At 40.3% G+C, this 19,234-nt stretch overlaps 1 protein-coding gene across 1 annotated transcript in view; it reads left to right on the top strand.

Moving 5' to 3' along the window:
* The window catches only part of LOC115774233 (disks large-associated protein 2-like), a 127,829-nt gene that overhangs the window by 10,376 nt on the left and 98,219 nt on the right, over positions 1-19,234 (top strand). The gene's annotated exons all lie outside the window — the stretch shown is intronic.

Genomic DNA, 19,234 nt, shown 5'->3' with positions numbered 1-19,234 from the left:
AACACGATGTACACTGGCAGTATTGGGATCTGAAGGTATGACATGGTAGTATAGTGGTCAAAGCTTCCCTGTTCTTTTCCTTTTTGGGCAGGTCTTCACGGCAGTACCTCGATAATCAAAAGAAGATTGTTATTTATGTCTGCAGTGATTTCTATTTGGAGGCATGTTCTGGGGCCTCCTGGGCATTTTCAAGACATGGAAAGTTGGAGGCATGGAGAGGAGCAGACAGACCCCAGCACAGAACAGAGGAAGCATCAATAACGACAGACATGACACTGATTGTTAGGAATGGCATGAAAAGCCAGAGCTGAGGTAGAAGTAGATTGAAAAGTGGCTTACAGAGGCTGCAGGCCAAAGTAGTTTAAACTGACATCTTCCAATTGGATCTGTAGAAAGATATCAGATGGCATTTGAAAGCTAATTCTTGTGACAGTGTGCATTTGATATTTTCAGTAAAACACATTAAAAAATGCATTTAGCCCACTTTGAAGAACTGTAACTGTGGATCCTCACACTGAAATGGTCCCAAGTATGAACCCGGGCCAGGGTAGCACTCTTCTCTGTGGAGTTTGCATGCTCTCCTTGATCTCGTCAGGTTCCCCCCCGGGACCTCCTTTGTCTCTTCCTATGAAAAACATGTTCAATCATCTATGCTAACACTTTGCCTTTTGTTATGGAATTTATGATGCGATCACCTTGAGCCTGGTTTTGATATAAGTTTCTTCCTTCTAAAAGGGAGTTTTTCCTTTCCACTGTCGCCAAGTGTTTGCTCATAGGGGGGGTCATTTTGAATGGATGGATTTTTATTAGTGCAACACAACAATGTTTTAATAGATAGGAAAAAGTATATTTGATCCCAAGATTTTCAGAATTTTTCAACACCAGGATATTTTTTTAGTACTTCCTATTACATTAAAATACCAAAGAACCAGGTGAAATTAAATGTCATGAAAAAAAGATCAACATTTTCTTTGTACACCTTTGGAGAGAGGGGAGGGGTGGGGGTGGGGGGGGTCTGAAAAAGAGTACGCTTTGGAAAATGTTGATGATTGTGAATGACCCATAAGTATGCCAGTTTAGAAAGTTATGTTTTGAGATGGTAGACTGGTAGAGCTGGGTGTCATCAGCATAACAATGGAAACTAATATCAAATTTGCAGACGATATTTCCAAGAGGAAATAGATGATAAATTGGAGAGGCCCCACCATGTGTGACAGAAAAAAAGGAAATAAGGAAAAACATTAAAGGTCCCTTTTAAGTCCAACCTTCTTGTCAAAAAAATAAAAAATAAAAATAAAACAAGCAGAAGAAAACCAAACAACTGGTGTACATACAATAAGGAGGCACAAGGTTTATGACTTAACTATTACAACTATTAGGCTGCCTTGTAACTAGTGCCAAACCTTCCCTATGCTTTTGTACACATGTGCACTAGACTGTAAAAGAACTATTACTTGGCGTGTGAGCCCCAGTAGAGTACAGAATGACTGAAAATTCCTTGTTTCACTCTCACCATTTAAACAGTTGACAGTAAAAAAGAAAGAAATATATCAGCATAAACTCTATAGGGATCTGACTTGTTTTGCTTGCCACAAAACTGATATATCATCACATCTTAAAGTTGATGTGGTGAGTTTATTAGCAAGAAGATGACATTTTAAAAATGCAGCAGACAGGGAGAAACATTTGTTTCAAAACACAGTATCTACTTCATTAGTTCCACCAACAGAGAAATATCTGCCTGTTTAACTATATTCACAAGACTTCTTTTTTCCCTCTTTTCTTAACCACAGCTAGGGACTGTGCCAATGAGAGAGCGAGACTGTACACAGACAGTAATGTTCGACCCAAAACAGTGAACTGAAAGACTGGGGTGCTGCATTTGTCACTAGGAGCATCACCTTCCACGTTGCATGAAGCCATTTCATCCTTTCTTTATGCAAAAATATTGCCTTTTGAACCACGATTGAATTCAAATGGCCCTTAAACGAGCTCACTTGTTGGAACTGTCCCCCTAGTGACAAGGATTAATTGCTGCTTTCCTTTCTGTGTGCTGAGCCAACCTGTTCTATTCCCAGGGCATCAAATACTGCCATTTCGTCAATGCCTCTGGTGACTCAGAGATGGGCACAAAGTGTCCTCTGGTGTATGTGCCAAGCCTCACAAGACTGTCAACTAGCAGGCAACAGTTTGTTTTCTGTTTGATTTACAGTTTCATTTTCGGTCACGTTTTGGTTACATTTAGGCACCCAAACTGAATCTACATGATGAAAAATAAAACACCAAGGGGTCCTGGCCAAGTGTCCATATGTGAGATGTGCTTGAGCCAATTGCATCTGTACCAAGATCCTTAAAGAGAAGAGAAAGGCAGGTAAAGACTGCCAGCAAACCTTGAATAGTGTGGGGGAGGTGCTGTGATGTGCAGAGAATTTGAACATGAAGCAAAAAAGAGATAGTTGTTAATTAGTTAAACTCTGCACGACTCCTTCACTCAGCAGAGGTCAGAGCACAGAGTACCATCTAAGGAAAAAGCACTCCAGGGGTCCGCTGCCTTTCTCTTGGCATTTTTCCCCCCTTTTTTTTTTTTTTTGCATTGTAGATGATCAAATACTGCCTCACATCAGCACAAGCCTCAAATACTATCCCTACCACAATGATGTTTTTGAAGCCAAAGGCCAAGATGAAATCATTAAAAAGTGATCTTAGATTTATTTATTTTTTGCCATTAAAATATTATTCATTTACATGACAGCCAGAGAAACAAGAAAAAATTGAAGAAATGAGGCTGAGAATATTTATAGGATAATACCACAAAGGGTCAATTACATGCTGTGTCAGAAATACTCCTCTGGACATTGTCACGGTGGCTCTCATAGACTGTATATAAAAGATGGACTTAACAACAGCACTCTTCTATTTAATTTGTGAGCTCCTATTGTGAAGCCTCAACACCAACAGTGCTATAAGTTGAAACTGGTCAGTATGTGGCTGCCATACACGACAATGTGCAATACCTTGCAGTAGTTTTAAATGTCTAAAACATCATGAAGCTGAAAAGTCTTGTACATCGTTTTCCTGGCCCCTTAGAAAAGGCAAGTGTGGGATGCCAAAAATGTGATGATGGAAGCAGGCCAAAGTACACAGTGACAGAACAAGAACTTAACACCATCAGAACAGAATTTCAAGGATTCTCAAAGTGGCAAAAGATGGATATATTGGAAAATGATTTTGTCACATAAGTGATCATGGTTATAAGATGAGCCTGGTTTTAAAAATGTAGGGAAAAAGGAAACCTCTCATATGCTATATTGTGTTTTCACTAACCACAAACCCAACATGCCCCTTGAAAGTTTACATAAAATGCTCCTTGTCAAGTTTTCTCCAGTGAATTATAAGAATAAATTATCAGAAAAAACACCCAGTATACCAATGTTTGTCTTTAGCACTCTACATCCTAGGCATTAAATCAGTGCACTGTTTCTATTGAAACTATGATAGATTCCATGATATTGATGCTCAAAGTTGGTTATAGAAAAAAAAAAGCTGAGCAAAAACAAGATTTAGAATGTGAAACTTGCAGTGGACGTAAAATTGATTTGGTTTCATGTGGCCATTTTTCATTGAATGAGCCAGGTGCCACTTTCACACCAGTGCTGAGCTAGTGTCAGCTTGGTCTCTTTTCTGTTATGTAGCATTATATATCAAAAGTTGGGGTAATTTGCATGGAAGGGAAATCATGGCAGAATCTTGGGGCTGCATTTGCAAATCGTTGGTTAACATTTTTTTGGCACCCCCTCTCATTGCCATGGTAGTGAGTCCACCTTTGGCCCCTGTGATTTTGTGGCTTTGTGTGTGTGTGTGTGTGTGTGTGCGCACTGTTTATTTATTATTTTGGGGTGGGGTATTGTAGATTAGGCAGGTCGTCCAGCACCTAAACATTTGAACATTGGTCTAATCGCTGCACAGAATCGTTTTCTGAGCTACCCAATGTCTGCTCACTGAGAGGACCAGGTTGCTATTACAAAGGTTCAAATCCTCACAAACTTGGTGAAGCAGCAGACACTGGGTGCTGCATGGAATAATACACTATACTATAGGTTACAGAGCCTTTTGTGGTTGTGATACTGTTCCTGGGTTTCATTTTAATCAGACCTGACAGTCAGATATGCTCTAATTAGGAAATGAAGAATCGACCAGGATTTCTGCTATTTTTGAAAATTTTTTTCTTGACTGTGCAACATTACTTGCCTGTTCGGTTGTTTTAATAGACTTCACGCAAAATATTCCCATCTGCTCTAAACATCTGGTTATGCCAAATGGTGCAAGTAATATTCAGTGTAAAATTTAAATAGTTTGGTTGGTTATAAATAAATACAGCATATTAATAAAAAAGAAAGTGTTCTCATAATTCCCACAATATCAGCATAAAGGTTCGGCATGTTTGTTGGCCTATAATGGGCCATCATTTTGAGGTCAGGTTTGGCTGTTTTACACTGAGTCATTACCTTTTGTTTTGCTCATTAATGTCTCTCTAATAGGACCCCCCCCCCCCCCCTTGAAATACTTGAAAAATGATCATGTATGTGTTATCATATTCAGAAATAGTCCTTTTACGTTACAAATGAGCTGACAGAGGAGTTTCAGCCCAGCCACACATCAGAGATTATCTGCGAGTTAATCATGTGTAGGGTCCTACTGTGATTTTACAGGCTTTGTCAGCACAAAGGCTTGTGATGAAGTGAGTGCAGATACGGGAACATCTCTGCTTGTTTGATGTGTGTAACTTAAAGATCTGTTAGACTTTTTTTTTTTTTTTTATCAGCCACCCGCAGAACTGGCTCTTGATCATACCTTGGTCATCATTTTCTCAAGGTTGAGGGAGAATGTTAATGACTGTGTGCACCAGATTGTTTTAGGGAATATAAAGCAAGCAAGTCAAGCATCAGGAGCAGTGATGCTGTTTATGACTTGACTTTGGTCAGAGAAAGAGCTTAAGCTTTAAAAATGTGCATATCAAACATTTGGAGTGTCTCTTTTACTTCTGTGGGTTAGGACAGGATTAAACCACTAGGTGGGACTGTTTACTTTGATACCATGCCCGACTACTACTACAACATACTTGCTGGTGTATTTCAAAAACTGTCCATTCCCACAATCCAGTGCAGACAGTGAGACATGTTGTCTCTGTTTGTATAATCCCATATGCATGAGTAAAATTGAGCATGCACAAACATGTCACTGTGTTTCTCTGGTGTCTCTTTTATAAGGCGTATGTAAGCTGTCATAATCATTTAAGTAAAGTGGCAGCTCTTTTCAGGTGAAATAACCACAGGAAAAAGTGTTTTATGCTTTCAGAAGTAAAGTGTTAAATCATGAGGTTGCTAAAATCACATTTTATGGCTTTTACTGGTTTACAGTGTTAACCTCATGGTAATAACTTAAGTTTGGATCCCGTATAATGCAGGGAACATTCCTCGTTAGATTTACTTTCATATTGCTCAGTTGGTTTCATCTTAGAGTTCCTTATAATTGTAGCTAATTTAGCTCTTTGTGTAGACACTGATTTGGGAAACACAAATCTATTTCATTTTAATTTTATGAATGAAACCAGAGGTTTTGTAACTTGAGGGTGTTGGAATACTTATCTAACATTTCTGAATATACTGTAATCAAGATGAGGACTAGATTCAGCCCCTTGTGATTTGCTGTCAGTCTACACACACACACACACACACAGCTTGTGTGTCTGTGCTTTTTTTCTGCATTAGTGCTTACATGTAATTGTTCGTATAGAAATAGTACTCATGTTTATCTTGAGGAGCATCTTTGCTCCTGAGAATACAAATCAGTTTTTGGTTGGGCCTAAAATCAATATCATCCTTCCTCAATCTAGATTTATTCATCTCTTAGATTGTCTCTCAACCTTTGAAGCTATGCTTTGCTGTAGGACAGAGAAAAGGCTGGCGAAGGAGGGAGGACGTGAGGGGAATGTGAGGGCGGCTGAACTTGGAGACAAAGTGCTCTGCTGGATTTCAGAATGTGCAGTTTCAGTTTGGAGCAGAGGTGAAGTCAGGACTTCAAAATGTGTGAGGCTCAGGTTGTCATTTGCTCGGAGCCAGTGGCATGTCGACCTGAAGTGAAACCTTTAGTTTTGGCATGTTCGTCTGTGCATCCTGTTCATTTTTCTGTAACTTTCTCAATGGAGGGCATGCCAATTGAACACCTGCACATGGCATGAGAAACGTGTCTGATCTTCATGACGTAAGCAGGGCCCCGGCAAGACCAGGAAACGACTCCCTCCTTTTTGGTCGGAAGAGTGATGTCATCGCAGGGAGAGCGTGAGGTTGGCTGCGGCTTTATTGAGCTTGGCATTTTATTACCAAGAGTACCAGACGTATGACCACATGCACCAGTCAATACGAGGACACAGACCAGGGAAAGTGAGCGCTTAATATCATGGCATTTGTGACTCGAATTAAACCTCCCTCAGAGAGAAAAGGAGAGTGAGGCAAAGGCATAAAACAGAGAAACATAGATAGATACCCAGAGGAGAAGAGGGACAGCATGAGTGTGAATGCTGATGGGGATAGGAACGTGTGGAGCAACAGAGCTGCAGAATCCTGAATCCAGCAGATGGAGACTCCGTGTCCTTGTTTTGTGATGATCTGTGGGAGCAACATGCAGCTCGCGCCGCTGCCTCGCACTGCTGCAGTGGAGGAGTAAATGCGGAGCCCAACACTGCTCCAGGTGATCCACAGCAGCCCAGCCTGGCAGACTGCTCCCTCCTCAGCCTTCCCTCTCCTCCTCCTCCTTCTCCTTCTCCACCTCCTCCTCTTCCTCCTCCACCACCTCCTCTTTTTCCTCCTCCTCCTCTTCTTCCTCCTATGTCAGTGCTCCATTCCTTTGAGGGCTTTGGAAAGAGATAAGAAAGGATCAGAAAAAAACAGAGGAGAAATCCTGCTTTCCCCCCCTCCGTTCTCAGATGTGACACACCTCTGCATGACTGTCCGCTGCTTCCCTGTCATCGTGTGAAGACGCGCCGCATATGTGCTCCAATGTCTCCGGAACATAGACTCGCTACTAGGTAAGAAGACTCAGACTCATCCAGAGAAATGTGTCTTTTTTTTCCTTTTTCTTGAGATGTTCTCTGTGGAACTGTTCCAGCTCTGTGTATGAGTGCGAATTTAACAGGTAGATGAGAAGTTATCAGAGCAGATCAGCCAGGACAGAAATTTAAAAAAGCTCTCAAAGACAAATACATTTGTCTTCAGGTTTTGAGGAACAGCACCTTTTCTCCTCAACAATCACAGCGATCTGTGCAGGTGTGTGTGTGTGCACTGATACGTGTGTATAACAGAATCCAACAGGGTGGCAGGAATTGTTCTTCAACCAGGCTTCTCAATGGGAAACAAGGGGATTTTCATCTTCGCAGTATGGCCAAATAGCTTTCTATCGATTTCCTTATGCCCACAAACGTCGGCAGAATCTGTGGTTTCAACATTAACTGACAGACTGTCTTCTTCAGCGGTACCAGTAGTTGATCATTATGTAATCATTTTTATGGATACAGTTTGGTGGCAGAGAAAAAAAAAGTCTCCTACTGTCATTTTCTGCATGTCTTAATGCCCTGTTTTTCATAGATGGGGAAGGAATTCAAGAAAGCAACAAAAGGGGGAATTAGAGTACTGACAGGAGGGTGGATGAGGACAGGATGGGGGTGGAGGAGAACTTACTCCATCACTCTGTGATTTGGAAAACCTGCTGTCCAACAGCTGAATGGTGCAAGTCTTCAGCCTCTCAGTAATATGCTGGGTCTTACTCTGCAAAGCCCAAACCTTTAAGTGACTTAATGAGTCACTTAAAGGTTTCATACACAGGGCCTTCATAATATCATAATTAAGAGATGGAGACTAGGTGATTCTGCAGCAATGTGTCCGAAACCTGCATTCTGCTGTGAGACGGAGCATCAGGACTCCTGTGTACGTGTTTTCAAGCTGAAACCCTTTGACAGTGTCCTGCAGAAAACCTGTTTTGGATAAAAATATATGGACATTTATGATAATTTATGTTTGAATACAGTTAAAATCTTTTATAGCTGCGCTGGCACCATGAACCGCCGTGTGTTGTCACACACATGTGCATAAGCTGTACATATTATATGCGCTTTTTCAATAAGCTCTCATTTCTCACACATTGTACACAGAGCTAAACCTGTAAGCATACAGGCGCACTCCGACAGCTGTGCAGAATGAATCAGGCTGCTTTCCGGTGTAGTGAGGAGTCTGGCTAGTCGTTTGTCATGCATGGCATTGGGAGGATCCCAGAGGAGTCTCAGCTTCTCTCAGCTCCCAAGTGCACCCCCCCCCCCCCCCCCCCCCCCCTTTCCAGGAGATATACTAGCATCCTGAAATGCTTCACTTAGCCATAATAAGAGTGTCAAGCTCCACCAGCAGCCCCCAGAGGATATAATGTGAATTACACATTTGAACATAAAAGAGTTTAACAGTTTCTACCACTTAGATCTTTGATGTAAAAGGAGTACTTTGACATTTTGATTACTGAGTAAGTAGACAAGATTGATCACTATGATATCTTAACAGTAAATGTATAGGTGAAGCCAACAGTCTCTTGGTTTAGCCTAGGATAAGGACTGGAACCAGCGTATAAAAAATATTTCCTAGACTGGACCTGTAACATTTATATTGGCCTCCTGGCAACTTGTCACATCAGAAAATTGTCGATTTAACACTTTAGTGGGTTTTATAGAGGCTCTTAGTTTTACTTTGTTACCACTGGACAGAGCCAGGCTAGATGTTTTCCCATTTGCTGTCTTTATACTAAGCCAAAGTAAATGACTTTTATATTTTTCTCCAAAATATAAAACTAGAGGTTTATCCCTCTGACAGCATGGCTGTGCTCACAAAATTCCTAATCCTGCCAGATGATGATAGAAAAGCCAGTCAGGTCAGGTTGTCAAAACATTGAAATTAATCCTCTGTAGACACTTTTACAACTTAAGTAAATTTCAAGGAAATTAAACTATTAAATGTGGAGATACTTGAGTGTCCTGTAGAATTTTCTCCCCAGATTTTGTTCAGGAAGAAATTTTAGCAACACTGTTGCTAAACCAATTCTGCCAAAATGATTGGGAGTCTTCTTCTGAGGACCATGAATTTCCACAAAATTTGACATTAGGCGCTTTTTGAATTTTGGAACAAACAACTGGATCAGGAGACTAATGTTTCAACCAACATGTGACATAATCCTTTTAACAGTGCTTTTCGACTAACAACACTGGACAGTAATTCAGATTCCTCTGAATGTTGTACTTTTTATTTGCAAATGCTTTTTGTAGCCTGGAAAGATTTTTTTGTTTTTAATTCTTGATTTAGAAATTTTCTCCTAATTTTCCTTCCAGAGCACTTTCAGTTCTGAGCTATTTTAGGATGTCTCACAGGCACAAAGATTTACCCACACAGTTTTAATGGTGTTCAGATTGAGGGGACTGTGAGGGCTTTTCCAAAAGCTTCAGCTTGCTTTTCTTGAACTACTCCATGGTGGATTTTAGATGGTCATTTTTGTGTTTTAGAAGTCACTCTTATCCAGAAGTTACTTTGCATACTTCAGAAGTAGACTTGCATGAGCAAAGCTGTCATGCAGGCCAGGCGTGTTATGTTCTATTTGAGTAAAGGTCAAATCAGGAAATGGAGATTTCCCAGTGTTGGAATTGAGGGTTTTACGGACCAGATATGCAGTCTGTGAAAATCAGTCCTGAAAAAATTCATTTACACATAGTGGTCTATTTCATTTGACATGAAGTACACCCCCATCATTCAGTAGCTTGTAGAATCACCTTTAGCAGCAATAATGTGAAGTAATCATTTTCACTTACATACAGTAGTTGTGGATGAATTCTTTACAACACTACTTCATTAAGGTTTGTGGGCATTCTTTTATGCACAGCTCTCTTAAGGTCCCACCAGAATTGAAATGCTACGGTCAGATGCTTTGACTGGGCTATTGCAGCACCTTGATTCTTTCATTTTTTTAAAAACCATTCTGTTGTAGATTTTCTACCATGCTTGGTGCCATTGTCCTCTTGCATGACCCAATTTCAGACAAGCTGTCAGACGTATATCATCACATTTGACTTTAGAATAGTTTGGAATGCAGAGGAGCTTGTGGTTGATTCAATGACACAAAGTGCCTAAGTCCTGGGACTGTAAAACAAGCCCAAATCATCACTCCTCTACAACCATGCATGACAGCTGGTAGGAGGTGTTTGTGCTGATATGCCAAATGTTTTCCACCAAAACATGGTGCTGTGCATTATGGCCAAACAGCTCCACTTTGGCCTTGTCTGTCCAAAGGACATTATTCCAGAAGTCTTGTAGTTTGTTCAGATGCAACTTTGCAAATGCTAAACTGTGCTGCCATGTTCTTTTTAGAGAGAAGAGGCTTTCCCCTGGCAACCCTTCCAAACAAGCCATGTTTGTTCATTCTTTTTCTAATTGTGTTGTCATGAACTTTAACATTTAACATGCCAACTGAGACCTGTAGAGTATAAGACAGGGGTTATCAACTACATTTGTACAAGGGCCGGAATTTTTCTTGGCAGATACTGTGAAGGCCAGATGCTCTTGTAAAGTAAATTAATATTGTATCCTAAATAATATATTATCATTTGATATATCACATTTCCTTTCAAATTTATGCTATTTTTAATGATGTCATGTGCAAATCTTGCACTTACATGTTCTTCTCTGTTATTTTGACACCACAATTGTAGTAAATGGTAAATGGACTAGCTCTTATATAGCATTTTTCTACTCTAACTGAGCACTCAAAGCACTTTATACAACACGTTTGCATTCACCCATTCACACCCATTTATTCAAGCACTTCCTTCTGGAGCTAAGTGCTTACTATCTAACATTCACACACATTCATACTCTGATGGTTTCATCGGAGAACAACTTGGGGTTCAGTATCTTGCCCAAGGATACTTGGGCATGCAACCCAGAGCAGTCAAAAATTGAACCGCCATCCTTCCGATTAGTAGGTGACCTGCTCTACCTCCTGAGTCACAGCCTGGGAAACAATAAAATGTTACATGAGAGCAATGAGTTTATCTATGCACAATCTACTTTTCAGAAGGCATTTTTGTTGATTTTTAAAATCAATATAGAAACATGAGTTCAGATGCAAAACCTTCTAAATCTGCCTGGACACTTTTCTTTTAATAGAGCTTTTTTTTATGGTAAGTTTTGGTAATTTCATTTTACAGGTAATGGTGAGGTGCCCTTTTTCTTTTTTCAAAAATGTAAATAGAGTAATGTACCTACTTTTTAATAAATAATGGTTTATAGATATTATTGTGTATTATATTATATTACTGTGTGAATCTAAGTACAACTGCAATGGCACAAAATAGCACATTTATTTTAACAACAACAGATATTCGGCCACGGGGTTTGTGACAACTGAGAGACAGACGCATTTGGGGGGCTGTGACCGCATGCGGGTACACACCGCCGAAGCACCTACCCATCTGATCCCCCCACAAGCAGACCCTCACAGTAAAGGAGACACGCAGGCTGGCTCAGCAGCCAGTAATGATCCTTCCACAAGTTCACCGACGGAAATCTCGTTACAACTTTTACTTCCTTTAGTTAGACAAGTACCTCTGGCTGCACTATTCGAGGGGCTTTGGCAGGCTGCATGTGGCCCACCGGCCTCCAGTTGTCATTCCCTGGTCTAAGATGTAGCTCTTGGGCTTTTTGCAGTTTCTCTGAGCTTTGCAAAGTCTGACCCTGGGTTGAATTTGCTGGGATGTCCACTTCAGCAAGATTTTGGCATTGTGTTAACCCACACCTGAATGCTCCAAACCAACAACCTGCCAAAACTTCTGCTTATATATAGGTGCTCACAATTGCTGATCATCAGCTAATCGAGTGCATTTGATTATCAGCCCCTGGCTACAACTTACCCTCTTAATTCCTATGGAAGAACAGAGCTACATGAACAGTCCCATGAAAACTTTCTTTTTCACTACTATAGATAGTATGTTAATGTGTGAGAATGAGAAAAAAAAATACATAGAAGCAAAATAATACATCTTTGTGTTCTTGCATTAATTTCTGAAAGTGTCAGAACATGTTAGCTCAGTGGTCGTGTGAGGCAAAAAGTAAAAAATCTTTGATCATATAGTTTAGTACATAGTATAGCATTCTGGTATAAAGTTTTATGTACATAAAAACCTACCAAAAAATGCTGTAGTCCCTTGGAAACTCCACTCTGAATGGCCAACTTGACTTAGCCATTTCTTCACCTATGGTGAAACTCAATCTTTTAATCTTTACCACTCTGACATTAGGCATCTGGCTTTTTTTTTTTTTTTAAGCTCCATACTACTTATCAGTTCAGCAATTTTCTATCCATGGCTCTATGTGTGCCAGTGTGTGGTTTCACAATGATGATGCAAAGTATATGAAATTGCTTCATGATAAATGGATGCACAGGCCTTTCTTGCTTCTCATTACACTTGGTGAAAAAATTTAACACCTCTTTTGAAAGCTGATGCTGTGTTCTGAGTTATTATTACTGTTTTTGCCTTTTGTTGTTAGGTAGCTTGTAAGCAGTTAAGGTTCAGATGCACGTATCTGTTCAGTCTGATGTATGCACAGGGTGTGTGCGTCTGTGTGCAGACCCCAGTTACAACAGGAGGTCCAAAATTTATCAATAAATTGAATTGTGGGCAGGCTTCAAATTTGAGGAGGGTGGGACTGAGCCTTGAGTTTGACATGTGTGATGCAGACCTTTCATTGCCATTTCTTTATGGTATTTTGGACAGTGTGAATTACAACTTGTAAACAATTTGACATCTTTTTATTGCTTTTGCCTGTTTTTGTACCAATTATTCCTTAAGAAAATTCCAAAGAAGAGCCCATGTTTGTTGAGTCAGTTGATTTATCAGTTCTCAATCATCGTCAGCTGACAAGTGTTGTGCTTCCCTACATGTCCTAAAGTATTAGAACTTTTGCACTTGACATAATTATTTTTATATTTCTGTTTGATTTTTAAGTTCCTGAAAAATCTAAACAAAACAAAACAAACAAAGAAAAACTGCACATTAAAAAGTCTAATTTTTTAAATCTGTTTGGTGCTGAGGTTCCTCTTCAGTAATTTTTGAAGGAGTACCCATAATATTGCATACGACTGAAAGGCTAATTTGTTTATCTGCCCTCTTAGTTAGATGCACAGATCATGTTTTGTTTTAGGATTAAGCTGCAGTACATCTGGATGTTGATGGTATCTTTCCTCTTGGTTTTGCTGCAGAGGTTTGGAGGTCAGAATGGAAAGATTAACCACCCATTAACTGACAAGCTGATTCATTGCCGGGTGCAGAGCACGCTAACGACAAAAACACCAGCAAATTCTGTTAAATTTAAAGTGACAAGCTGCACATTCATTTTAAAATTAGCTTTTATGTCTTCTTAGCCATGGAGCTGAACAGTCATGGCGCATCTGCGCTGTACGATCAAGACATGACAAAGTCAAACTGGGACAGCTGGGATGACGCCGCCTTTGAATTATTTTATCATGCAAAGTTTGAGGTTTCTTCTTTGTTCATGGTGGTGATTTCTCTACATTAATTCAAATTCAGTGTTTAAGATCCCATACAGGCAATTTGGGTGCAGCCACAGCCAAACAAATAAACATTATAGGAAATGCTGACAAGCTCTGCCACGACCTATCCGGGATGTACCTCACCTCTCGCCCTGTGACAGCTGAGACTGGTTCCAGCCACTCTCAGCTATTCACACACACACACACACACACACACACACACACACACACACACACACACACACACACACACACACACACACACACACACACACACACACACACACACATTAAGATCCCAAATTAGCTTGAGTCCATAGAGGACAAAGAGCATAACCAGACTGCATAAGAAAAGTTACCCTATGATTAGTTTAGTATTTCCTGTAGCTGCTCAAAACTGAACTTTTTTACTTGATTTTAGCAATGGAAATCTTTTTTTTTTCCTGTTTTACTTTCTGTAGCAGTAAGAAGTGAGTGTGTTGATGACAACCACCTCAGGGAATAACACTTCCCCAGATTCACCAATTAACTTATTTTTTGATGATTCAGGATCGGGTTTCTTTTAGCAGCTTACCTATTTAGAGCTCAGGCTGTTACAACTTCACATCCTTCCTTTGTCTTGTGTCTAGTAGCACCTTGGTATTTTCTTCCAAATCATGTCTACAGTGTAATGTAAAATAGATGAACATTTAATACATTCAATTTAGGACTTGCAAAGCAAATTAATACAAACACTGCATAATCGGATTGTTGCAGATATCTCTTTAAACTGTCTGAACAGCTGATATCAAGAGGAAACAGATGAAAAAATTACTTAATGCATGTGGTTATCTGCCCATATGAACAAGTGCACAGTGTAAATATAGATATTTCAGGTTCATTGCACATTTTTATGATAATTATAGTCAGTAATGTGTGAGCTACATTGATATTAACATATAACACATATCTTTTTCTTCACTGTAAATGCACAGTGTACATTATTTTAAATTCAGCCCTGGTTTTTAGAGAAAAGTGCTTAATCAACAGGTTGTGTTTTATAAAGTGATAGCACACTGGGAATGTTTGAAGTCAGGAAAATCACAGAACATAGAAAATGTGGTGACTCCTCAGAGCCAGCTGCCTTTATGCACACCTTCTTAAGTAAGTACAATTGGGTGGCACACAACTGAAAGACTTTCCACTGCAAGGTTAATAGGGCTGCAGATAGAGGTAGCAGTAAAAATGTATGGTCTCATCTTGGTTCATCCGACCCGTAGTCCAAAACTTAAGAATAATCTGATTGCAACAAATAAAAGCGAGAGGGTGGAATTGTGTCATTTTTAGCAGTCTTGCTCCAAAATTGACTTTTTTCTTACCATCTTTTGTTTTATCTGTTGAACTCATGTCTGTCTTTTTTGCTGCTGTGGTGACCAACGACTGCCCTCGGGGATCATTAAAGTTTAATTTCAACTCTTTTTTATCTTAACAGTTTCTCGGTACCATGATGTTCAGTGCTGCAGTTAAACGAGGAGAGCCTGGATGGAAATAACTAGAATCCAAGATCCCAGTTTTAATCCCTTCAAGTGGTGCCTGGTACAATACCATGTTAGGTAGCAAGTGAAGCTGTGTGGGTGTATGAGTGAGTGGAAGAGTGAATACAGAGAGCATTCAGAGGAGTGAGCTCGATATTAGCAGCAGAGATTGATACCATTTATTGTCTTCTGCTGAGAACATGTGGAAACATGTAATTTCTTGGCCAATTTTGACAATTTAAGCAGAGAGATGGGAATAGTAGCAGTAAAAATCATGCATTTTGACCTTGTAATAGCCCACATTGCTTAGTACCACCCTGCACATAAAAAGCTATTAGTGTTGTTTTGTAAGCCCTCTGGCTAAACATTGAATTTCTCTTTGCAGTTTTCCTAAAACTTGGTTTAAAACACTCTTAGTGATATCCTCTGACCTACAGTGAGAGCCACTCTGACCCGCTCTCAAGCTTTTATTTCTGTGTTTTTAAGACAGCATCGAAAGCAAATCATTAGAAATCCATTGCATTTATGTGAATCGAGTCTCCTGTTTCTAGGTATTTTTAATGAGTTAGTCATCAAACACTTTTGGATCTGGCTGAGAAATTATTTCCTTCCCTTTCTATTTCAGCTGTCAATTGCTGCACAAAATACGGAAAGTAAAAATGGTAAATATGAGCTGGTTGCAGGAAAAAAAAAATCAATGGAAAACAATAATGACAGTAAACTAGTGTGAGTGAAAATCACACAATATGTATTGATCAGCTTGAGAAAGGAATCTTTCGGTGAAGTTAAGTAAGAAATCCTCACTTTTAGCAGGAGGAAACCCCTTCATCCAGGTGTGTGTGTGTGTGTGTGTGTATGTTTTAAGTGATTTTTAAGGATTTAAAAGCTGTTGCAATTAACAATTGAATTAACCACCTGGTGTGTGTTGTATGGTTTGGCTTCCATAACGAAGACTAGATTCATCCTCAGTCTCTGACAGTACGCTGAGCGGGATATGCTGCTCTCCAGCCTGTTTCCATGGAGATATTCGGGAACTGTAGCTTCCCCCCTTCTGCTGTACATTCCTCCAAACAGTGCTGCTTTATAAGAGGGATCTGGGCCAGTGTGTGTGTGTGTGTGTGTGTGTGTGTGTGTGTGTGAGAGTTTGTGATTTAACGGTGTGTTAACAGGCACACAGACACGTATGGTGCCATTGACAGATATGCTTATGCTATTGTGGTAGTATTAAGAGTGTGTGTGTGTGTGTGTGTGTGTGTGTGCATGCGCATGTATCAGTACCTCCAGCAGTGTGACTGTACAGTGTGTCTGCATGAGTTGTACTCTCTGTCCTGGTGTGTCATGCTAGTAGTAGCTGCTAATCTTGAAGCCCTGCTGTAGCAAATGTTGAAGTGTGTACGTGTATGTCATAGTGAGTTATGGAGGCAGAATTATCCTACTTGCATATGTGTGCGCTGTGGAAGCTGTGTGTGTGTGTGTATGAGTGAGTGATACTGTAGTGACTCAGACTGATAGAAAGAGTGAGAGAGATGAGTGGGATCAGTGGAGTGAGAAGGCACAAGAGGTTAGGAAGAGAGAGACAGAGAAGCAGAAGGTAAAAAGCTATGCTGATCTAATGAATGCAGAAAATAATGGATAATTTCATTGAAACAACTCATGCTACACTGTGCAGTTATTGTATATTTGGGGCTGTAGAGCTGTTAAAGCCAGGAAAAGACTCCAGTGGTTCTTGCTTACAAGGTGACAAGGGTGACAAGTGATTCCCGGCCAGACAAAGAGGCCACCATAGGGACATAGCATGTCGAAAATAGCTGTAAAAAGGATCTTTGTATCTTGGCAGAATGATGCAGTGCAGACCTGAAAAGAGAGACCCTGCTGTATGGAGGTGAGGGCAATCCCTGTAACAACAGAATTTTTAATCCCAAAGCTCTGCCCTGTCAATACACAGCATGTGTCTCTTGGATTTTGTACGATCCACTCACTTCTTTGACAGTAACTGGTAGTTTTGGCACGTGACCAATTAGTTTTGTTTAAAGGGCATTTACTTAATTTATCTTGGCTCTATGTTAACTTTAATTTTTTTTAAACATTTAAAGCTTGATCAGCTGCTTTTTGAAGCACTTGGGTGCAGGAGAGCAGTTCATTTCTTGTTTAACTGTTAGGTCTATACAAAGTCAAAAGATTTAGAAATGGCCCAAGAACGGAAAAAGACAAAAAACATACATTATTTGTATGGGACCTGTGAAGATATGAATCTCCTATTCCACCAAATTCCAAAGGTGCGCTACTGGACTGAGATCTGATGACTGTGGAGGCCATTTGAGTACAGCAAACTGATGTCATGTTCAAGAAACCAGTCTGAGATGAATTGAGTTTTGTGGCATCCTGCTGGAAGCAGCCATCAGAAGATGGGTACACTGTGGTCATAAAGGGATGGATATAATCAGCAACAATACTCAGGTGGGCTGTGGCACTTCAACAATGCTCAGTTAGTACTAAGGGTCGCAAAGTGTGATTAAATCATTTATATAAGGCAGAATGGATCCATGCTTTCATGCTGTTTAAGCCAAATTCTGATCCTACCATCCAGATGTTGCATCGAGACTCATTAAATCATGCAATGTTGTTCCAATCTTCTATTGTTCAATTTTGGTGAGTACGTGCAAACTGCAGCCTCAGTTTCCGGTTCTCAGGTTCTCACAGGAGCACCATCCGGTGTGGTCTTCTGCTGCTGTAGCCCATCTGATTGGGAAAAAAAAGAGAAAAAAATTGATACATGAAGCAAATATGTCTTCAATTATTTATTTTTTTACCAGAAAGAATCAGAATCCAATTGATCAGCCTGTGTAGTTTTAATCGATATGCTGTCATGCTATGCATGGGGATTGCTGTATACACTGGCAGTCCCCATGCATAGCATAATAGGATATGCTGTGTGCAGGGATTGCCTGTAGAGAAGCTGGGTGATTTCAGTCTATTGCACTCTGGGGAGCTCTTATAGGATCAGTTCGAGTCAGGGCAAGAGAGAAGCTCCATGCGTGCATGGACACTGCTGCTGGCTGGGGCTCGATGCTTTGCCAGTGCTGTGTTACCTGCCGTGCGTTAATGGCCAGAGTGTTCTGACTCACGCCAGGCAGCGGTGCCTGCCAGGTGGTACTTGTCCACACAGGGAATTCAGAGTGCTAATACTAATGTGCTAAGCCAGTGTCCGGTCAGGCCAAGGGGGAACCTGAGTGCCACAGACGGTATAAAACACTGGCAGGGCATGGCCAGGTGCACTGCTGAGCTGGTTTACTGAGCTGGAAGCTAACATGCTTCCTGTCATGCTCACTTTCTGCATCATGTTCAGGAACGTGTGAGCACATCTACAGGGACTTATTCACAGAATCACTCCACCTGTGTTCAGGCATAACACCTGTGAAGTGCATCTGTTTGTATAGAAAATAAAATGTTCGCCTTCATCCAAATGGCTGTACTTTGCTGTCCAAACTTTATTTCTTCAGTGATGAAGGGGAGCTTTTTCCTTGTTGACAGCTGCACTTTTTTTTTTTTTCTTTTTTGCCTTTGTGCCTTGCACACAAACACTTATTTTTTTTAATTTGATTTCAAACAAAAAACATTCTTTCAGCTTTCAAATCACTTTGGCAAATCCCTAAACAGTCACTAATCAGAGGGTTCTGCCCACTTGGAAAGAGCCTATGTAAGAGGTTTTTACTTGACTCTTGCAGGCTGCTGGCATGCAGCACCCACAGCCTGGCCTGAACAGCAAACCCTTGGCTCATCAGTACAGCTTGAGCATTGAAGTAGGTTATTAATGGTGTTGAATATTCCACTTAATATGGATCCATCAAGTCTATTACACATAGTTTTTGAATCCATTTAACAGTTTAGGTAAATCCCATTGGAAGAAAACCATTAGTGTATATACATGTGTGAGCTCACTTCTGCATCTGCTCTTAAAAGTTGTAAAACTGACTTCTTGGAACAAAACTAACCTAAGGAACAGATGTTCCCCATATGTGTGGGGGCATGTGAATTAAACCCAATTATTTAGCTTAAAGCCTTTTAGCAGCCTCAGCATTTGCTAATCATTT

The sequence above is a fragment of the Archocentrus centrarchus genome, chromosome 24 (assembly GCF_007364275.1).
Source record: "Archocentrus centrarchus isolate MPI-CPG fArcCen1 chromosome 24, fArcCen1, whole genome shotgun sequence".
Lineage (NCBI taxonomy): Eukaryota > Metazoa > Chordata > Actinopteri > Cichliformes > Cichlidae > Archocentrus > Archocentrus centrarchus.
The sequence above is the reverse complement of the archived record's forward strand: the minus strand, read 5'-3'. Positions and strand labels throughout refer to the sequence as shown.